Here is a 17,660-nt window from a genome sequence, read left to right as displayed (position 1 = left end):
GAAATGGACAAAGTAAATTCACCTCTTGTTTAACACTATATAATCTCATAATCCTGGCTTTGTGTGGTCTTTTGAAAGCTAGGTGGGCTGGCAGCAATAAATAGCTTCTGCACTCAGTCAGTGACTTAGGCTAAAAGTGGAAGGAGCAGCCATGTAGAACAAATTGTATTTAGACTAAAAGTAAAATGAGTTAAAGGTTAAGTATTCTTTGATAATATCTTGGTATGGTTTACCAAATGCTAAATTTATTTTCTTTTGAATTAATTAAAAAAAGTCCATACTGTCCTTTCTGTTTGGTACAGTGTGATCAACTTTCTGGGGATATTTTTTTCTTTTCTGACTTGTGGTGGTTTTGGGGGATGTGGTGTTTGTTTTGTTTTCCTCCAGAAATCTGTGTTGTGAAAGTTCTGGGGGGGGGGGAAAAAAGTAATACTCAATTTGAAGCAATACACAAGAAACATAGTTGCTTGATGAAGCATAATTGTTTTCTATTTTTATTTTATGAGCATCTTTGGTAAACTGGGACTATTGTGCCTAGGCTGTAGTGAAATGCCATTGAATTAGAAATTAGTAGCATACTACTAGACGTATAGCCAGTAGTCAGTAATCTTGAGGATATGACTGGTGAAATGTGACGGGTCCGACTTACTGTAATTGTATTCATTAAGAATGCAGTCTTGCATCCACTTGACAATTTACAATTCTGACTTCAAAATGTGTACTGGAAGTGTTGACACATTACCTCACCTGGTTTTATTGTTAAACTGCTGGCATATTTGGGGTAGGGGGGTGGGGGAGAGCGGAAGAAATATTAATAGTGACTAAAACGGCCCTATAGTTATGCCACTCTCATTTGTCAGAAACAGGTAAATAAGGAAGGAAAATTCAGCAGTTTCATTCCTGTTTTTTTGGTATTTAATTTTTTTGTTAATAAAAGATTAATGTATTCTAAAGATTAAACTGCATGGCTGAGCACATCTAGGTTAGTTGACTGGAATTTCAAGGCTAGTAGAATACAAAAGTTGGAGGAATGTGGCCTACAGCATATTGAAATAGATTAATGAAAAGCTGCGTTGTGGTAGGTTTTTTGAAAGGCTTCCTCCCACACACAAACGCAGAGTTTATCTGTGAATTTAAATGTGAAATGGATGTGAAGTAACAACTGTTCTGTTGATATCAGTTGGCACACCAAACATAATGAAAACATTTAAACTGTTTTCAGTGTAGGCAGAATTACAGGATTTTGATTATCTAATGTATTTTTACGTGTGTACACTATTGTGACTTTTCTAAAAGATTTTTTTGTTAGGATGTCTTAGTTTTTGCCACTTTAATTTCTTGACTTCTAATAATTTCTAATTTAATTGTACATCCTTAATTCTCATGGGTTTGTCATTATACCAATTTAGACTTATAAAGAAATTCGGAATCAAATTAGGCTACTTTACCACCACCACTACCCCTAAAAAAAATACTGGAAAAAAAAGCACTTGAGCTCCTTTACAGAGCCATGGGAAAAAAGAAATGTGTTTATTTGCTAATTCTGCCTGCACTGATGAGGGTAATATTTGCTATAAAGAATGGCAACCCCCTGTCCTCGAGCAAATGGCTGCAGGCAATCGTTTTGGAACAGAAGTGAATAACCTGGTAAGATTTTTTTTGTACTGGTTGTCACTTATGTCCAGCATTGGTAAGGTATGGTCATTTGGGGCCAATAGTATCTGGTGTTGCTCTGCTTCTTCCTAGGATGTGCCTGTGCCACCATTTTCCTCCCCCTTCAGTTTTGCTACCTGGGAAAAATAAGGGCATCAATTGGCACCCAGTCCTTTCCATGCTTAAAGCTCCAGGCGAATACTGTACGATACCAGCTTTTCCATGCACCACATAACTCCTTACTGGCAGTGTTTTTCTTTTTGTGACTAACAGGGAAAAAAAACAGGTGTTGCAGAAGTCTTGAGTTTGGGGTGTCCCTGATAATGGCATCTTAGTGTCTAAGAGGTACTTAGGCACCCTTCTGTAATGTGTCTTTGGTATGATCATTGTCTTATTGTTCCTTCTATGGGACCCATTCAAAGGCTTTTTATCTTAAATTCCCTCGTTGAGTGTTTAATGACACTTATCTTAATCAGAGAACAGGCTTTAGAGGTCCCGAAGCTTCCTGTGAAGTGTACCTCAACTTTCAGGGAGTCATCAGTGGGCTTGCTAACATTGAGACCTAAACCCATCTGCTGTCTGGTAATGATTTGAAGGGTTTTGACTGGAATGTGTAAAGTAAGAACCTGAGCCCCCCACCTCCTGACCCGAGGTGGGAAGCCATTTACCGAGCTAACCCTGTAGGGTCTTAGCTACCTACCAAATAATTGGGATGTCTGCTTGTTTTGTCCTGTCACCTCAGTTCCCACTGTTATAAAACCATATGCTGTCCGTGCTCAGGCTGGGGACTGGAATGGAGGTAGGAGACATGTGAGGCAATGCAGACATGCTGTAAGAGGCCCTGCTGGCCGACGTCCACTCGGCGCGAGCCTGCTGTGGGTGGAACCTGCATTGCCTCAGCTGTGACGAGTGGTAGGTGTTGGGTGCCCGTGTGCTCTTCCTGTCCTCTTCCATCCTGGCATTTCTTTCTTTTGTATTCTGTGAGGAGTGGGATAAATATGTATATTTCCATTCTGTAAGAGCAGTTGAAAAGAGGATTGCCACAAAGAACTGCTTTCTTCTTACAACAAATTGATAATTCCTGCAGGTGTGATTTCGTTCAAGTAGATTGTGACTGGGTAGAGTGATGTGTTTGGTCAAATGACAGATTTCAAAGAGCTAGGTTGGATATTCATGTGGTACTCAACAAAAGGTTTTCATGCTGGAAATCTTGCTTGGAACTCTTCTCTAACAGAGGATAGTCTCATGTTTTTATCCAAGAGCAATTTTTTCTGCAGAAAAAAATCTGCACTTCTGTGCTGATTTTCTTAAAAGTCAAGGAAGAACTGCCCTTAAAATATCTAAAACTGCCAAATACCAGGTATTCTTTCATTTAAACCTAAATTTGTAACCTAATTTTAAGATCAAATGTAATAGTTTAGGGAACCAACTTGCTAAATGTGAAACACTTTGTGCAAATTATTTTATAATTACAATAAATGCAAAAAAAATTACTAAATTTAATGTACTATACTCAATAAGCTATTTGCATAAAATATCCACGGAGCCTCATAGAATCGGATATGTACATATTCTTCTAAAAGAAGTCCTAAATTTTTGATGCTTTTATGTCAAATGTAGGGATTGGGGCTACAATGTTTTATGCTTTCATTCCTAATGAAATGTCAATGTTCTTAGATTTTCTTTATTGAATTAATTGTTTAACTGTTTATTTTCCATAAGTGGTCACATTTGCTGCAATATAAAGTGATTGAAGTACAGTTTGCAGTGAATTCTGGAGCCCGTGTTCCCAAAGACTATGAACTTGGTGTAGTATCTCTTAATGATGCTATGATAACAACATTGCCCATGATACTGATTAACAAAAAAGGTAGGACTGGTCAGCTTGTTATTTTGAAACTTCTAGTACAAGGGAAAAAAAAAAAAGAAAATAAACAAAATTTCTAGATTTAAAGCTGCTTTAAGGCAATTTATTCCTTGGAATCTTCAAAAGTAGACAGCTTCTCAATATGTTGAGTAATTTGGGAAGAAATGATAGGCATGCTTTTTTTTTTCTTTCCATTCTTCCAAATTGCAAGAGTTAGAGCTCAGCAGTCATAGCTGAAAGGTATATACTTTTCACTTGGCATAAATCTTCCTCAGAGGTTTTTACAGTAGATTCTTAAAAACATCTGGTAATTTTTGAGTATTTTATTAGCTATTTCTGCAAAAATTAATGTTCATCACTCTTGGGAAAATTCATAAATAGGTCACATTTTCTCATCTGAAATTCTAGGACAAGTTATTTCATGTGTTGGGTTTCAATAGTTGTATGTGGTGGTGGTGTTGTGTTGTGTGTTTTTTGTGTGTGTTTTTTTTTTTTAAGTGACCAATTACAGAGGCAATATTCTAAAAATCTTAGTGGTTGTTTTGTGGTGAGAAGTAGGCTTTTGTCTGTGACTCTTGTGAACCGGGTAAATAATGAAAAGTTGATGAGGATAGATGCCTTGTATGTGCTGGAAAAATGCATTGGGTGTTTTTATTTCCTCCAGGTGCTTATGCATGCAGAGCAAAGGAAAATGGCTGAAAGCAATGCTAAGGATGTAATGGACACTAATGCTGTTTTAACGTGCTTTTCTATGAAGAACACTGCTAGCTGTTTTATGCAGATGATTAGTTGTGTGTGGTTTTTGGCTTTAGGCCTACAGGTTTCTATCAGAGCAGAAATCATTGTGGCTTAGTTTTTGTCTGAACCATTTAATACACTGAGTACGACTTGAACGTGAGACTGCGCTACAGCAATTACAGCTTTTGTTTTGTAGCAGCATATATTTGAAAGTACAAATTTCACAGAAATGAAGATTTTTTTAAATATACAGGATCTAATTCAATGCATGCAAATAGGAATAGTAGTTTCATTTCCCAATAAAACTTAATAAATTAACTGTAGTCAAAGCTGGATCTTGAAAGCAGAGGTGTACAAGGCTCAAGCCAAGGAGAATAAATAGTCCCTTTACAATTGTCCTGACAAAAAATAATGAAAATGCAGTAGCAACACCTGATTTGCTTTAACCAATATAGCTTATTCTCTAGATTTTGACTTTTGAAGGATTCGGAGCTATACACTGGAAGTCCTGGGTTTTCATTCTGTGTAAAATGATTTCATTTGATTGCCATCTCTCCTGCCCTTCTCTAAACCATTCATGTTGGTTTGCATAGCTCAGGGAGGCGTTGCTACTGTAGAAATTGTGACTTTCTTAATGACTGAAAAATAAGATTTCCTAAAGTTCAGGCCAGCTGCTGAAGAACAACAATACCTCATTTGGTATAAAATTAGTGGAGCAGATGAATAATACCCAAACTGATCTGGGTGCATGATTGTATTTATTGCACTTGCCAGAGCACATAATACAAAGTCTGGGCTCATTTCATGGTGTTGCGCCCGCTGCACCAGTAGTCTGTGTCAGCTGTGAGAAGACAGGCAGCTGATTTAGCATCAAGCTCGAGGTACATTCAGGTGGTGTCTAATGATTAACCCCTTGCCATTTTGAACAACCTCAGGCTGCTTTATGACTAGTCAGCACTCTGTGCTGTGTGGCAATAGCATTTCTGGCACTGGAAAAACCTAAAGATAGGTTGCTTGTTACCAGCCCCAGGCCTGTTTCTTGATGTTGAAGGGATAGGTAGTTAGCTTCTAATTCTGTGCCATAAAATGAGGCTGAAGCACGATGACTTCCCTAGTGCCGCTGGCAGCTTGCAGCCTCTCTAGAGCTGTTAACACTACAAGATCTAGGATAAATTCTTTCAGAACTTTTGAGTTTTTGTTTTTCAGTTACTTAAAGTATTTGTTCCTTATATTTGCGGCATGTTTATACAGTCAAATAAAGGAATAAATGATAGCTAAGGCTGCTGTTATTCTCATCCCTCCTGAACCATGGCCACCAAGAAATAAACTACCTACACTACCATTACAGTAAATAAGTTTTGTTCATTTTATGTTTGTACAATTAATAAAATCACTTCTAGCTGATACGTATATTTTGTTACAAAGCTTCCAAGAGACTAGAATAAAAAGCACTGACAAAGGTCAGCTGTACATATGGTCAGACCACCGTGTAAAAGACACTTTAACTGTATGTTTTGATTTAGATCTTGAGGTTTTTGACTGATAGTGACCTCTGTCAGATCAGACAAGTAGGGCAGACTGCCAGGCGTGTCAGTGGGGCTAAAGAGAGGAGGAGGAGGAAAGGCAGGAATAAAACAACAGGTTAATCTGAGGCTGTCTCCCAGAGCTGTGGATATATGAATTAGGTGATTTCCACACAGTTCACTACTGTATGATTGTTTTGCTTACTCTGTGATGCTCACTGGGAAGTCTCATAGTCATTTGGATGGGGTTCAGAACTGACTGCTGACAGTTTCTAGTACGCAATGTGGGCACTGTTGAACCTGATAGTAACACAACTCTAGCTTAATGTTGTCTGTTCTTTCTTAGCTTCATTCTAAAGCTGTTCTTTTTTTCTTTTTTTATCAAATCTCAATGACATAAGTAGCGATACCATTTAATCTTTCTCAGTAACATACAGAAACAGAATGTAGTTTACATGATGCCAAAAATGAGTTTTTTGGTAAATAAGAGATGGCAGTCTTTTAGCCAAGGTGTTGGCCTTGCAGATTGAAATGTTGGGTACTCCAACATATTCCCTCTGAATCCTTCCAAGATAAGAGAGGAATTTAAGTGTTCTCAGCCGGTTGCATTGTCATCTTCTTAAAACTATTCTTAAACTAGTAACAACTTCCGTAGATCTAGTTAGTTATTTCATGTTAGACCCCTGTCAAAGACAAAACATAAATCATACTCATGAAGGGAGATAATGTGAAAAAACACAGGTTAGCTTGTTTTACAATAAAATTTTCGTGACACATGAGAAGTGTATATGTGTTTCCCTCGTAGTTAAAGTCTGGTCTGTGTGGCTCTAGAAAGAATGCATGGCGTGTTATTCCACGCTGATAATATCTTTCATTGTGTGTAATGTTCTTGAAAGCTGTTAAATGCATGTACTAAAATAATTCAATTTTCTGTTTCTAATAAGCTTTGTGTGGAAAGCAGGATATCATTATGTGGTGTTCACTAGACTATTTGCTTTGAATGTCTCGCGTGTAACCTGCCTTCAAGAACTTTTCACAGATGTGTTACTTCTCGGCTGTTTGATCTAGATGGCCTGTGACCAGCTTCAGTTTTAAACAAGTTTTTTTAGCTATGGCATAACAACAGTTGTGTAACTGGCTTCTTTTATCTCATGACTTCTGGAAGTTGGGTGGTGGAGGATGAGTTTGCTGTTGCTAGAAAGTGTGATATTCTAGGTGGAGAAGCTGTGACCAGGATGGCGCATGTGTCTCTTGCAGGGGTCTGAACAGCAGTGTAGGTGGGGTGATGGCAGTGCAGGGGAAAAGCTGTATGTTAGTCCACATTGAAACTTTTCCTGGCAAACGTTAGTTGAAATAAACAGCTTCAGAAATGTTTGGGCCAACAAATCTGATCAGACAAAAGAATGCCAGCTAACTGACACAGCAGTGCTTTTCCCGACCGTGTGTATTATGATCAGCCCTGACTTGGCAGGGAGGGTGACTGGCACTGGCAGGCTTGATGAGCCAAATCTTCTTTTGTTTTGGATGAATAGAATCCATAGCTATTACTGCTAGCTAATGTTTATTAAATGAGGGCTTCCCTTTAAGAAATATCTACAATTAAAATAGGTAATGTGTTTTTTACACTAAGGGTAGCTGTTTCAATCACATTCACGACCACTCCATCGAGGAGTGGGATGCTAATGCCAGAACAGCGTGCTCCTCAGGTGGAAAGCCTGTTGGTGTTAGCCAGGCCAGCTGCTTTGCTGTATCGTCCTTGTGTATTAGATTTTTCTGCGGGCTGAGTTGAGGCTGTCAACTAAGATCTTAATGTAGGTTTGTGAACTTTGAAAACAAGCTTTTTATGTCCTATCCTTCTTTCTCTGCTTCTCCTACAGAGCACACTTCCCTTGTGGTCTCCTTTACGTTTGGAATCAGTTTTTTTTCAGCTGAAGTAAATGATGGGTTAAACCCCAGTGACAAAAGATTGCAGACCAACTACTAAGCTCTCCCAAGCCATTTTTGTTCACTTTTAGGAGCTCTCTTTTCTTTTTCGGGCAGAGAGAGCTGGTTGATTCTTAAAGCAAGACTTCTAACAGACTCATCAGTGAGGCAAGCAGCTGGACTTGAGTGTCCTCTCTGCCACCAACATCATTGCATTGCTCTGGTCCAGAGTACTAACTAGTCTTTCATGTATTGGAATTCATGTTATCAAGCTTGAGAACAACGTATATATATTTTAAACTTGACATAGTATCCATTGCTGGAGGAATTTTCTGCTTGCCTTCATGTAGAAAAATGAACTTGTACAGTGAGGCAAGAAAGGACAGAAGAAAAACTGAAAGTAAATTCTGAGTTTTGTGACTACTTAAGTCAGATTGTATTGCTGCAGGAGCAATTGCTGCTACATTTCCTCATGCATCTTTTCACTGTAAACAGTGTTTGCTCTGCCGTTGTTTTGGTCAATGGGAACTCTTTAGTATTGAAACTGTTTTATTAATCTGGTATGTTAAGATTCTTTTACAACCTGAGGATTATAAATCTGTCACGACCAGGAAATCCCTCTATTAGTGTATGTTTGAGTTTCATTTGCTGAATGCGGGGTCACTGTAGTTCCTGATGGCTTCTGCCCCCTCCCTGATTACTCATTGTGTCACGGTCCTTTTGTCTTCGCAGGTACAGAAACAGTGTTTGGTATTCTGTAAACAAATAATACCGTGATGGAATACAAAGAAATCTCAGTTGGGTGTAGTCAGATTTTTGCTTTTAAGAGTAAATAACTAACTGCATGCTTGAATGCATTTTAGTGATAGTGTTTTCTCTGGGATGGTATGATAAACCTCTAATTCAACTCAGCAGTTGTTTTCAACATGTGTTTTCCTTTGAAGCTTACCGCTTCTGTTTCAGACTTGAAGAGGCTTGTGTCCCCTGAGATTTTTCTCTACCTCCTTTCCCTCTCTCCCCGTTTTTTTTGCTTGTTTCCCCAGCTCTGCTGGTCTGGGAAGATACTAAATGTTAATACTCAGAAACTGCATCTCGGTATCAGATGTACTCTAATTAGCCTCCTGTATGACTTTTTTTTTGCCTTTACCCAACCTGTAAGGAACCTTAAGAGGCTGTTTATAACAGCCTGTAATAACAAGCCTGTATTTGCAGATGATACTGAACCCTGCAGAGGAACTTGTCCAGTTTGTCATATGTCTGTAATGCCATCCTTCCTGAGGATCTGGGAGCAGTCTGTAGACTGGCTTGCCTGCTTTCCTGCCTTGTTTGCCCTCCCATACTTGTTATGGGACCATAAGTCTGCCCACCATGTCCCCAAAGGACCTGGCTATGGCGTATGTGCATGGGTATTCCAGATCACCTGATCATAACCTGATGTTTTTTTCTCTCTGGCCAGAAGTGGATGTGTGTCCATCAGAAGATTGGGTGCCTTCATCTTGGCTACATGAGAGATGCAGTTCTGGTCAGATAGTGCACTGGTGCAGACCATTGCTAATCGTCCTTGTTCCCATGTGAGCTTCTGTCAATGCTGTGTTTTGGTGAGGAATTATGCAGGTCTCTTGCATGAAGAATCACCATTTCTTGTTTTAACTCTAGCTCCTGCTTGCTCTGTTTAATCTTCTGCGGTGTGTTGCTCTTAACTGAAAGAGGTGGTAAGCAGTTGATTCTGTCCACTGTTTTCATGCCTTTCTTGATTTCTGTAGGCTTCTTTCAGACCCCTGTAAGTCACCTCTTATCCAGTGTCCCAACTCCCAGTACTGTTGTTTCAAGCCTGGTTAACTCTTCATGTTAAATTTCAAACCTGGAGCCTTTAGATCAAAGCGTATTTGTCATTAATTACTTCCACCATTAATGTGTATGTACTGAATTCTTGCCATTTTTTGTATCAGTGTCTTCACACTTTCTGCTGTTGTCCACTGTTGCCTTGTCAGTTCAAAATCACTGGATGTATAAATGTAAATGAAGATGAAGATACAACTATGTTTCTCTTTAATAAATTGCATACAGCTTTCTTAATTTATGGCTGTGTGAGATGGGTTTTTCTAGTCTTCTGTATATCCTGTCAAGGATACAGAGCTTCCTACCCCCTCCAGCAGGAAAAAACATGCAAAGTGCCAAGTGAAGGGTAGATAATGTTTTGCCTTAGTCCACTTCCTGAGTCAGGGTTTTTCCTTTGACCGTGTAAAAGCCAGCCGGAATTGAAAAAAATCTCCTGATATTGGACGTCTAGGGACATAAAGCCTGAAGCATAGTGATCCTTAGAAGGCTTGCTATTGGGGATTGTATGAGTTTACTTTTGTACGCGATATAATGCAGTATTGTTGATTTGTAGTCTTCCCCACCTACACACAACAGTAGTGGTATATTGTACTGACGTATCATGTTGTACTTTGCTGATTCTTTAGAAAAATCAGGTATTTCTGGCCTAAATGTAATGTCTTGTAGTCAGAATAAAATGGCTCAAATTTGCTCTGAGTAATACTGGATCAATTTGCACTGTACTAGATGGTCTGTATTGACCTGTTTGTTATCGTGCCCACAGACAGCACAGAAATGCTGTTCCTTTCTACTCTATGGGGAAGTGAGTCAGCTTGTACTAGATCCTCTTTTTCTTTTTTCATAAGCTAGACTTTCCTGAGTTTGAAAGCTTTTTACCACAACTTGCAACGCAGCACTCTCATGCATGTGAAACTTTATTCCGTGCACCAGCACCTTTTCTGTAACAACGGAAGAGCTTGTGGTTCAACCTGTGCAATGTATACAGCAGGAACTATTAAAAAAAAAAAAAAGGGGGGGGGGGGTGGTTGACTGAAGGCAGAGGCACAAAGCAGGAGAATTATGCTGTAGAAAGGAGTGTATGTTGTCCCGTGTATGCTTTTTTGAGAATTTTTCTAGCTTAGAAAATTCTACAAAAAATATTTTGGTTTTCAACTTCATCTGGTTTGACATGCCCAAAGACAGAGCTTTGTTGGATCTAGGCCTGCGTACTAAAGATGCTTAAGATTTAACTGTTATGTGTTAAAAGCTAACCAACATTTGCCAGAAACTTGTTGTTTTGCTTAATTCTATGAGTATACAGAATTTTTGAAAATGACTTTACTTGCAATGTTGCATGGTCATTACATATAAACTTTTGGCAAATGCAAGTATAACCTGTTTTCTAACAATTTCCTTGTTTCAAGCATGCCCAGCTTCCATTTGGCCTACTTCAGTGCAGCCAAATATCATCAAAGTATTTATTATTATAATTTTTTGGGTGTTAATTCCCTGTTCTAATATAGCTTCTCATTTTTTTATTTATTTATTTTTTTTTTTTTTTTAGAAAATCGAGATGCCTGCATCAGGTAGTACATGAACGCTTGGGAGAGTTGCTGCGTGTTTTAAAAGCAGTGATAAATAAACATCAGACTCTAAACTCAGTTGATATTCTTAGTGCCGCCGGAACAGTTATTGCGAAAGTAAAAGGTAAGGAAATATTGCCTTTTAAATTCAGGGAGAAATTTAATGAGTGACTTGCTTGACTATGGCTTAGAGTTTTAGGTGGGATTCTTTGTATACAGAAGAAACAAGTTTTTTAATAGCAAAACATTAACATATGTTTAATATACCTTCTCTAAGTGAAATGTAATATTAAATAGTTTGTTCTCCTGTTGTAATAAATTCAGTTGAAAGGAAGCTAGCTGCAAAACCACACTGAATTCTAAAGCACAAACCTTTGATCTTGATCTGTTCTTTACCTTTATCTCAGAAGAATATCTCAGAATGATAAACATCAGGTTTATCCACTGAAATTTGCCAAAAATTTTTGCTGAGTTCTGTGAATTTATAGGGATGGTGTTAGATTTATATCAAGTGAAGAAATATTTAAATGAGCAATCCAAATCTGAATGGCCTAACACTTAAATTCCTTTAAACAGATAATAAGCATGGTAAAGGTAACAACAAAGGATTGCAGGCATATATGTTAATACTTTCTGTTATTGGCCTTTACTGTTGCAGTTTCTGTGTATCACACAATACCAATGGTGTAGCATACAACTGTTCCAGCCCAGTAAATCATAGCTGTTTCTTCTCTGTGTAGCGTTTGACTACAGCTCTCCCTGTTCTGGCATAAATCCAGTATATTCCTGTGGAACGAGCAGTTTATTCAACCTGGCATGGAGAACGCTTTCAGTAGGATTAACTCTGTACCTCTTGTGTTAAATGATGTGGAATGTCTTTGATCAGAGATGTCTAGTTTAGTTTTTCTCCTTGTTATAGTTTTTTTCCTCATTTCCTAATTAATGTTAGTATGTCTGAATATATACTGCCACACTCATTGAAGTAGGAATTTCAGTGAAAATACTAACATGTTTAGCTGCCTGATTCCTGTATTTCAGATTCTTCCAGGCTTTTCCTAGCTTCTTTATGTTGATAGGTAGTTTTAGCTGTTTGTTTGATCCTTGAGTATGGCAGCTACTAGCAGCCCGTTTTGCATTTTATTATGGCTGCATGCAGAATGTGCTCTAGGTCTCCCTGGTATTTGATATGATCGCAGGATTGTAACTCTGCAACCTCTGAGCTTGCTTTAGAGCATTGTATGTAACAGTAGAAAAATAGAGGGTTATCCCTGAAATGTTGTTTTCCTGGCTGCTCTCTGGAAGACTGAAGTACATGTGTGAAATCGTAATCAGATATGTATCAATGAGAACAGGTTAAATGTTTAGTGAATGTAACTCTACAGCCACCTTAGACAAGCTGTTCCCATGCTGTAGTGTTATGATAAGATTCCTTTGTCTGTTGGACACAGGGGCAATGTTGAGCTGCTCTTTCTTTAGTTAGAGCAACCTTGAGGAGAACTGACTCGAGATATGCAAGTAAATCAAATTATGTCAACCTTTGCTAAATCCCTTTCCAAAAACTTCTGCAATGATATCGATCCTTTCTGGACTACGTGCTTATCAAGATTGCTATTGATATGCAGTGACCCCAAACTGACCAATTCCTATGCCATTCGAGTGTACCATTGCTGGGTAAAGCAGTAGGATTATTTTCATCCTCTCGTGAGGTAACAATGTTGATAGATCCCATAAATATGTTGGCCTCTTTATAACAAGTGCACTTTTTCGTCATTTTTTTTTTGTATTTGATTTAAAGTCCGTTCTTCATCCTTGGTCACTTTATGTAGTTCTGTTACAGAACCAGTTAACCAGATATAGGCTACATATTTTTCTCCCATTCCCTTCTCCTTCTGAAGTGGAGAATTAAATACTTTTTTGAATTACATAGTTTTGGATGGGGTTGTGTTCTGGATGTTTCAAATTCTAATCAATTCCTTCAGAGTATTTGTAATTTTCTGAATCCAATACCATGCGTAGTTATTCTCTCTCTTTTCACACTCTGTTCCATCATTGAGTTTCAATAGCACTGAACCCTGGTCAGGTGTACTGGTGATTCATATATTCTCTTACAGGCATCTATTTCTGCCTGGTTTGATGAGTAGCTGTTCTTTGGATAGTTACTTTAGATTCATTCATTTCTCTGGATAATGAGCAGAAGAAATAACTTGTATTAAGCTGCTTTTGGTGATACAGATACTTAAAAATACTTTTTGACTTTTTCTCATGGTACAAGATTTAATATGTTGCACTTCAACCTCAATGTTAGCAGCTAGTTAAGTCACTTACTGTTAATATGTTATCAGGAACTATAGTTGTAGAGGATTGCTAATTTTCTAGATGGAAAGAGAAACTACTGTTAGGAAAACTACTGCATGTTGTATAGTACTGAATTTGAAGTAAATATTCTTTATTCTAAGAACGTCACTTAAAGCAAAAGCAGTAGAGTCATGTCATCCAGTTGTCTGGCAAATGTATTCAGGTGGGTCAAGTTGTAAGACTGTACTTGAGGTATGTCTGAAAAGTGTGTGTTCAGCCACAGCTCACTTGAATTATCTTAAATATGATCTTGTGTGATGAGAAACCTCTCAAAGAAAAAAGCATGTTAGTGGGTGATTTTGTTATAGTTGGACTTTGGCCTTGAGCTGGAATCGAGTACAAGTTTTGACACACACACACCAGGTTGCATTAATTTTGAATAATTTTCTTATAGGCAATAGTTTGACAGTACTGAAAATCTAGCTTTAAGACTCTTGCTACAGTGATTGTATGGTGCACAGTGCTGATCTGATACAAATGTGTTCTTCCAGTTAGAATATATAAATAAATAGATTATCTGATAGAATAAAAGACTGTGGTGTGAAATACTCTTAATAGCATTCTGAATAGTTTCTCATGGAGTTATTCATCTATCTCATAAGCAGCATACATTCAGCTGGCCTAGAATTGAGAAGCTGGCATAAATTGTACTGACTATTCTTTGGCTAAAGCAAACACGAGCTTGCTCTGTGGTGAATCATCATTCTTCTGATCCTGCGCTGTGTGACCTGGCACTGTGCATTTCCCAAGTAATTGCCAAGGAAATGGAGCCTGAGCTGAAGCTAAAGACCATGGTCTCCATCAGTCCTGCCTCAATATTTGTAGCCTTTGACACAAACAACATGTACATGTAGTATCACTTACTACTGGTTGCTCAGCCACTTCAGAGTATTCCTCATGTCTGGAGATAGAAATGGGAAGTTAACAGGGCTTCAGCTTGTTCATATTGTTCCTTCAGTCTTCTCAGAGAACGGCAAAACCTTTGTTGTATGAAAAAGGCCTGTGTCCCCCCCGCAGCATCATCTGTACTAAACGTGAGGGCAGCTTGTCCCTCTCCTCAGCACCTGTTTGGTTCTCACAGCTGTTTTTTGTGTGAGCATTGTTACTCAATGTCTGTGTTCAACTGAAGTAAACTGCTGCTGGAAGTGAGGAAGTTCAAGTAAAAATATCACATGTTGCAGTGAATAGTGATCATATCAGACCTTGAGTTTGCTTACAGTGACCTGTTAGTAACACAAGAGTTCACAGGTTTTCATCTGTGGTTATTTCACTAGAAGTAATGTAACTTTTGGATAAACAGGAAGCTACAAGAATGAGAGGACTCAGTAAGATAGAAGTAGTATCCTTTTTCCTCTGTCTTCCCAGGCTGTGTTAATGTGACATTACGGAATAAGTTCATCTGAATCATCTGCTTCTTGTCACTGGAGGACAGAACTATAAAAGACGTGGAAGCACTCTGTAGTCAAATTTATGACTAGGAAGCTTAACCTGCCACAGAAAATTTCTAATGTTGTTTATATAGGAGACGATGAAATGGCAGCAACTTGGGATTTACACATGATTATTTTTTTTCCCTTTTCAGAAATAGAAACTAAACTGTTTTAGGTTCTTGAAAGATCTCTGTGAATCTGCAGAATGCCAGGTTTCAGTCCTAGGTGTATTTGGAACTTTACACAGAGACATATGGTGATTTTAACAAATGATTGCCTTTGTTCTTAATGAAATCAGTTACAGTAACTTTAGAAACAGTGATTGGGAGAAGAGTTGGAAATCTGGCTTGTGATACGTTTTTAATACCTAATGCTTTCTCTTTTGGACAGGTTGAAGGAGAAACTAACTATGTAGCATGTTACCTTAATCTTGTTACAGAGAATGATGTTTGGCAGAACAGATCATGTCAGACTCTATCATTCTAAACTGAGGCTGCAGAAAATGTGGAGGAAAAAAACCAGCCGTGTTCTCTCAAGTTACACCTTTAATTGAATAGAATAGTTCAGTTGGAAGGAACCCGCAAAAATCATCAAGTCCAACTGCGTGACCACTTCAGGGCTAACCAAAGTTAAAGCATACTATTGAGGGCATTGTCCAAATGCCTCTTGACACTGACAGGTGTGTGGCATCAACCACCTTTCTAAGAAGCCTGTTCCAGTGTTCAACCACCCTTACGGTAAAGAAATTCTTCCTTGTGCCCAATCTGAACCTCCCCTGGCACAACTTTGTGCTGTCCCTCGTGTCCTGTCATCAATTCCCAGGGAGCAGAGGCCTAGAGGCCAGCACCTCCCTTTGGGCTTCCCTGCCTCAGGAGCTGTAGAGAGCAACGAGGTCGTGCCTCTGACTCCTCTTCAGACCAGGCAACCCAAGTGTACTCAGCCTCTCCTCATAGGACATGCCCTACAGCCCTTTACCAGTTTTGTTGCCCTCCTGTTCATCTCACAGTTGGACAATTCAACCAGAAGGATGCTGTGAGGGACAGTATCAAAGGCCTTGCTGAAGTCCAGAAAGACCACATCAACTGCCTTCCCTTCATCCACCAAGCAGGTGACCTTGTTCTAGAATGATATCAAATTAAGAAGGCAGGAGTTGCCTCCTTAACCCATGTTGACTATGCCTGATAACAGCTTAGTGATTTAGATGCATTTCAGTAGCACACAGAATAATCTTCTCCATAAATTTTCCAGCGACTGAGGTTGAACTAACAGGTCTGTAGTTTCCTGGGTCAGCAGGGACATCTTCAGAATCTCAAGACCTTTGGTAAATTGTTGAGATAGGTCCAGCTGTAACACCCACAAACTTCCTCAGTACTCTGGGGTGAATCCTGTCAAGCCCCAGAAACGTTCAGCTGATACAGCTTGGGCATGACGTGGTTCACTGTGCCTCTGTGCTTGGACTGTACTCCTCATGCATACTTGTGTGCTTGTGAAGAGTGTCTTTTAAATGACACCTCACTTGGTCTGGAAGAATTGAGACTTACTGAAGCTTCTCACTTGGAACTGATTCAGACTCCTATTTCTGGAAGTCACTTCCCAGTCTGGCACACCGTCATACTCGTAGTTGTTATTTTCCCATTCAGTATCCTAATTTTTGACGGCCACAGACAGCACAAAGTGCAGTGGTTCTCATGATCAAATGCTGAATTCAAGGCTGCAATGTTATTTTGCTCTAATTGTGTTTCTTGACTTAATTGAATCCCTAGAATGAAAAGGGATTCCTGGTAAAGCTGAAAATTGCAGTTACTTAGGAAGTCCTGTTTTAGATATGTTTCTTATAACTAGCTCTGTGTCAAAGTTAAACACCTCTAGCAGGGTGAAGTCATTTCAATTTGGTGTATCTGTGGTGTAAATTCTAAGCAAACTTTATTATGGAATGTGTAGGAAACAGTTCCTCAAACTTGTAAGCACTGGGAGTAAGCTAGTGGGGAGGTTGTCAAACCTGGTAGTAGGTCACAGGTGGGTGAAGTTTTATGGCACAGAGAGCTCAAAGTGGAACTGGGGGTGATGGTGGGTAATAACAAGAAGCATTAAGTACTTTCATCTGAGGGGGGCATCTGTTTTTTAGTTTTGTCTGTTTTCCCTTGTTTGAGTGGTGTTTTTGTTTTTGAAACACTTCTGAAAGGTTCTTGAAAGTGTTGTGGGAGTTCAAGGAAGGAAAATGTGTTGCAGGGGTACTTGGGTCCAGTGAATCAGCCAGTTGGTTCTGGCTTGCTGCTTAAAGTCAGCTGGTGAGGCAGGAATTGAAGTTGTATTCTGTTTGAGGAAGGGGTTGGTGGTGTTGCCATCTCAGCCTATCAGGTGTGAGAAATTGATCAGCAAAGAGAAAAACTGCAGCCTGTACTTTAGACTTGCCTGGGCTCTGCGTGCAGCTGGCAAGGTAACTTTGCTGCATCCAGTCCTGCACATGTCTCTGGAGGGGGAAGGAGGAAGCGAGAACATGCTGCCAGTCTCCAGCATGTCCCCTGGTTGTCCTGGGCTGTGCTGGCCTCACTGGACGGGCAGGGACGAGAAAGCATGCAGGAGCTTGTGTGCTGTAGCCACTGGTGAGCTGTCTCAGCTTCATCTTTTGAAGACCTGGTCACACTTTGGTCTTGACACTTGACAGCACTCTTCTGCAGAGTTCTCAGAAACTTTGCTCAAGTATCCTCAGTCCAGCTCCCGGGATTGCAGCTTCCTGAAGGTCTGCAGAGATTGCTGGTTCCCCCAGCCT

The 17,660-nt window shown here is 39.3% G+C and overlaps 1 protein-coding gene across 1 annotated transcript in view; it reads left to right on the top strand.

Moving 5' to 3' along the window:
* The window catches only part of ARHGAP29 (Rho GTPase activating protein 29), a 78,242-nt gene that overhangs the window by 37,162 nt on the left and 23,420 nt on the right, over positions 1–17,660 (top strand). Inside the window, 1 exon segment of the mRNA XM_040564804.1 lies at positions 11,087–11,229. The gene's annotated coding sequence lies outside the window, so the exon portion shown is untranslated.

The sequence above is a fragment of the Cygnus olor genome, chromosome 8, assembly GCF_009769625.2.
Source record: "Cygnus olor isolate bCygOlo1 chromosome 8, bCygOlo1.pri.v2, whole genome shotgun sequence".
NCBI classification, from domain to species: Eukaryota; Metazoa; Chordata; class Aves; order Anseriformes; family Anatidae; genus Cygnus; species Cygnus olor.
The sequence above is the reverse complement of the archived record's forward strand: the minus strand, read 5'-3'. Positions and strand labels throughout refer to the sequence as shown.